This window comes from Sapajus apella, unplaced genomic scaffold, assembly GCF_009761245.1.
Source record: "Sapajus apella isolate SASKATOON/1434 unplaced genomic scaffold, GSC_monkey_1.0 scaffold57, whole genome shotgun sequence".
NCBI classification, from domain to species: Eukaryota; Metazoa; Chordata; class Mammalia; order Primates; family Cebidae; genus Sapajus; species Sapajus apella.
Genome location: NW_022436997.1, coordinates 13724632 through 13730118, shown reverse-complemented (window position 1 = coordinate 13730118; position 5487 = coordinate 13724632). Strand labels below are relative to the sequence as shown.

The window sequence follows — 5487 nt, the reverse complement described above, 5'->3', positions numbered from 1 at the left end:
CCATAATGAGAACATTCTCCTAAGTGAAAGAAGCAAGTCACAAGAGACCAGATACTGTATGGTTTCATTTATAGGAGAGACCCAGAATAGGCAAAATCCACAGAGACATAGGTAGATTAGTGGTTGCCAGAGGCTGGGGGAAGAAAAAAAGGGAAGCAACTGCTAATAACTATGGGATTTATTTTTGGAAGGACTTTTATTTATTTATTTTTTGAGATGGAGTCACTGAGGCTGGAGTACAGTGGCGCCATCTTGGCTCACTGCAGCCTCCACCTCCTGGGTTCAAGCACCTCTGCTGTCTCAACCTATGGAGTAGCTGGAACGACAGGTGCCCACCATCACACCTAGATAATTTTTCTAATTTTAGTAGAGACAGGATTTCACCATGTTGGCCAGACTGGCTTTGAACTCCTCATCTCAGGTGATCCACCCACCCTCGCCTCCCGAAGTGCAGGGATTACAGGCATGAGCCATCATGCCTAGCTGGACATTTTGTTTTTGAGGAAAATGTCCTAAAATCAAGAGTGATGGTGGCTATACAACTAGAAGTATACTAAAAAGCCATGAATTGTACACTTTCACAGGATGTTTTATTTTATGTGAATTACATCTCAATAAAGCTGTTAATAAAACAAAGCAAAAATCTGTTTTTACATTTCTTTTCATTATTTTGCCTTTGCCCTTCCCTTTTATTTTTTCAAGGGTTTTTGTTCAAAGTCTGTGGAGTACTGGGGAAATCTCCAGTGACTACTCCTTAGGAGTAGTGTATCATCCTTCAGTGAATTCATTCCCATGAGTCAACAGTATTATTTGGCTTCTGAAATTTATCAAGGCAACTTGTCAGTGTTGTTACTTATCCTGCTTAATCACACAACTAAGGGTACTCTGTAATTTTCCACATTAGTTTAAAAAAGATCTGTGGTCAGTCAGAGAAAAATAGTATCTGAGGAGAGATCTCAGCATGGACACTTGAGTTCTCTGAGCCTCAATGAACACAGGCTATGCTGACCAAAAGCAGGATGTGGGTTCCATGGAGAACCTTATATTAGTACTGTGTGATCTGGTGATGACCAGTTCTGGCCCATACAGGGTCCGCCAGTCAGAAGGCTCAAAGCAAACTCCTATCATAAGAGGATGTTTATTTAAATTATTTTAATATAGCTTTTAAGAACTAAGAAGGCTGATATTTATGAAGCTGAAAAACTGAGTAAAAACACTTTTAAAATGCTTTTATTATTTTATATAATGAAGGGGAAGTTTCTTCATATAGTCAAGGTAAATTCATCCCTGATGCTACATTTTAGCTTGAATTTGTTAATTGGCCAGTCTATAGCCTACACTGTAATCATTAAATAATTATACAATACTTTCATTATGTTCACTATCTGCAAATAAATGTCGTGAATAACTGCTATGTTAAACATTATTTAATTTAAAACCAAATCAAAACAACATATATTCTCAGTTTTGTTACTTATCAGTGAGGAAGTTAGAACAAAAAAAATTAGAAAATTAAAAAATTGAAATTACAGGTATAGGCTAGAAAAGGTGGTGTGACCATGCTATTTCCTCTTGCTCTGGCCCACCTCTAAAAGGGATAGAAAAGGAATAAAATAGACTAAAGAAAAGGAAAGATAAAAGGAAAACAGATAGAAGCAGATGAAGGATTTCAATATGTTTTGGAAAATGGCTCTTGATCGACTTATAAGCATGGAGGAAGATCTTAAGGTCTAAGATCTTGTAGTGATGAAAGCAACAGAAAGTGAGCTGATGTGCACCTCAGAATTTCTAAGGGACTCAAGAATTGGGATTATCAGCTCAAGTCAGGGCAGGTTGGAAGTATCACACTGAAAATCAGGAATGATTAGAAATATATTAACAACGTCAGAGCCCAGGAGATCCCCCTTACCCAGTAAACTTGGCTTTCTCCACTTTCCCCTTGGCCAGGTAGACTGGGAGCTAGCCTCCAAATAACCTGGAAGGATACGCCTCAGGACTCAAGAATATTGCTCACCAATCAACAATCCTGTCTAGTGGCATAGAGTATTTAATCACACTTAATCATATTTTACTAAATTATTCTTAAATATAGATAGAAATCAGGGTAATAATCCAGTTTTTGATGGAAGTCTACAAGGTGGAGAAATAGAAAAAAATTACTTGAAAGAAATAGAGATCATGCTGAGAACAAAAGGAAATACTAAAAATTAACCAACCAACCAACCACCACTACCACCAAATAACTACACAAAAACTCCAGAAGAATAAAAGAAAGATTTTAAAGCAATATCTTCAGATGTGAAAAAAGGGGATAGTAAAGTATCTATAAAAAAGTAAAAATATAACCAGAAAATTAAAAACTAAACTATAAAAATGTGAAAACATCTTCAAAAGTAGGATAAAAAGATCAAAGATGGAAAAACAAGAAAAAAAATACAGATATTTAGATATATAAAATTAAAAAGTCTAACATTCTACCAATAACTGTTCTAGAAAAAGAGGGTGAAGAAAGTAGGGTAGATGAATAGATTAATTAAAACATATTTTTTTCATCCTGAAGAATACGAGGTTTGAAATTCAAGATGTTCAACACAATAGACAAAAATAAAATGACCATATCTGGCAAAGTATTGGGAATGCCAAGCTCCCAGAAATAGTAAGGCTTCAACTTCTTGACATAAACTTAATTTTCGTCTCATAATTTTCTATCCAATCAAGCCATCCATCAAGATTTTGAATATGGAATATATCATTTCCAGATACATCTTCCATTGTTATTTATTTATGTTTTTGGCAAACTACCAGAATTAAGCTTCAGCAGAACCAAGAAATAAATGAAGAAAAGGAATACATAGATCTTTGGGAAAATATGTACATTTTATGAAGTTAAGAAAAGAAAATGTCAGATGCTGTCTAGATAGTAGTCTTAAAGAAGCACCAGTTTAGAGTGAAGAAGGAAAACCAGTGTTCTAGGAACAAAATTTCCAGAAAAAAATGGGTCTGGGTGAAAAGAGAATTGCTAGTATACCAGCTGTTTGGACATTTGAATCAAAAAGTATTAGTTTTAAATGTATGGTGGCTTCAGAGGAGCAGTTGGAAAAGTTACTAATTCACTTCCAAAAAACTACTCAAGTAACAGAAAAAGACAAAAATAAATTTTATCAAGGGCAATTGTACAAGGAAGGAAATGTAATCACTGTAATTACCTGATACCATAGTACATAGTAACGTGAACACTGATTTTTTATTTAACTCTTTTTTGTTTTAATTATATTGAATTGGGGAGAAGTAGCAGATATCAGAAAGTCAAAAGTGGCCTTAGCCACTGAAGACACACTAAAGACACTGTGGCTTAAGCAAATTATCAGAGATAAATGTTAAGCGAAGCAGTTAAAAGTGGGAATGACTGTCTTTAAAAAGGAGAACTGGGAAAAAGTAGGGCAAATTTCTGCTTGTTTTCATCATAACTCAGTTATTTTATTATAACTTGCTAGCATATTATGATCCATTAATATTATTATAAAAGTCTGTAAAAGATTATAAGGTAAAGTTTAACTTGCAAAATGATATAAAATTATGGTAAAGAGCTCCGTGTTCTGCCTGCTTCCCCATGAAGGAGAAGACTTGTGCTCTGGTTCTCAGACTTCCCCAAGCAGCATGGCCCCCAAATGCCAGTCTCCACTCCTGCCTCAAAAGAAGAAACCAAGACCACCTCCTGCTCTGGGACTGGAGGAGACACTGGCCTCTGCAGGCTTGCTGAAGAAGGGAGAAAAAGAACAGCAAGAAGCAACTGAACACATTGATGAAGTATAAAATGAAATAGACAGACTTAATGAACAAGCCAGTGAGGAGATTTTGAAAGTAGAACAGAAATATAACAAATTCTGCCAACCATTTTTTCAGAAGAGGTCAAAATTGATTGCCAAAATCCCAAATATTGGGTAACAACATTTGTCAACCATCCACAGGTGTCTGCAGTGCTTGGGGAGGAGGACGAAGAGGCATTGCATTATTTGACCAGAGTTGAAGTGACAGAATTTGAAGATATTAAATCAGGTTACAGAATAGATTTTTATTTTGATGAAAATCCTTACTTTGAAAATAAAGTTCTCTCCAAAGAATTTCATCTGAATGACAGTGGTGATCCATCTTCAAAGTCCACCAAAATCAAATGGAAATCTGGAAAGGGTTTGATGAAATGTTCAAGTCAAATGCAGACTAAAGCCAGCAGGAAGGGGCAGCATGAGGAACCAGAGAGCTTCTTTACCTGGTTTACTGACCATTCTGATGCAGGTGCTGATGAGTTAGGAGAGGTCATTTGGCCAAATATCAAAGATGATATTTGGCCAAACCCATTACAGTACTACTTGGTTCTCGATATGGATGATGAAGGAGGAGAAGGAGAAGAAGATGATGATGATGATGAAGAGGAGGCAGGATTAGAAGATAATGATGAAGAAGGGTGAGGATGAAGGTGAAGAAGATGAAGATGATGATGAAGGGGAGGAAGGAGAGGATGAAGGAGAAGATGACTAATAGAACACTGATGGCTTCCAACCTTCCTTTTCAAAAATTTCTCCAGTCCCTGGGAGTAAGTTGCAGTTTTTTTTCCCCTCTTGTGCTCAGTCACCCTGTTTTTGAGGTCTCTTTTCTCTACACCATGGTTCTCAACCTCTTTTAGGGGAAATATCTTGAGCAGAATACAATGGGAAAAGAGTCTCTACCCCTTTCTGTTTGAAATTCATTTTTATCCCTTGCTGTCTGAACAAAAACTGTATGGAATCAACACCACCGAGCTCTGTGGGGAAAAAAGAAAAACCTACTCCCTTCGCTCTGCTGGAACCTGGAGGGCGTAGGCCCCTGTTTAGCAGTTCATAGAATTCTAGCTTTTTTCCTCCTTTCTCTGTATATTGGGCTCAGAGAGTACACTGTGTCTCTATGTGAATATGGACAGTTATCATTTACCGACATGTGTCTGTCTACTTTCTCTTGTTTAAAAAAAGGAAAAAAAAAACTTTAAAAAATGGGGTTATAGAAGGTCAGCAAAGGGTGGATTTGAGATGTGTGGGTGGGTTAAGCAGGCATTTTGACAACATGGCTTCTCCTGTGGCATGTTTAATTGTGACATTTGACAGACGTCCCCGCAGTTTAAGATGACAGTTTAAAATAAATTCTCTCCTAATGAAAAAAATTATGGTAAAGAGAAAAATAACAAATTGAGTTGATTTTGTTTTAAGCTGATCATTTCCTTTCCCCTCGATACACGATGAGCAGTTGAATTTTATTAGAGCGTGTAAGAGCCAGAGAAAAAAGACCTGTATCAACCAAAGGATGGCCATGATGAAATGAATCTTTTCAAGTCATAGATCTGTGATTTGCATGCTCTAAGAAATGGGCAGCAAAAAAATTTTCTAAACTCAATAATGATCGAGAGGACCATAACATAAACTGATATGTATCTGAAATACTACAACATAATGTAACCAG

At 36.5% G+C, this 5487-nt stretch overlaps 1 pseudogene; it reads left to right on the top strand.

The window, feature by feature from the left end:
• The first annotated feature begins 3657 nt into the window (after positions 1–3657).
• On the top strand, positions 3658–5002 carry LOC116528248 (annotated as a pseudogene).
• The last annotated feature ends 485 nt before the right edge of the window (positions 5003–5487 follow it).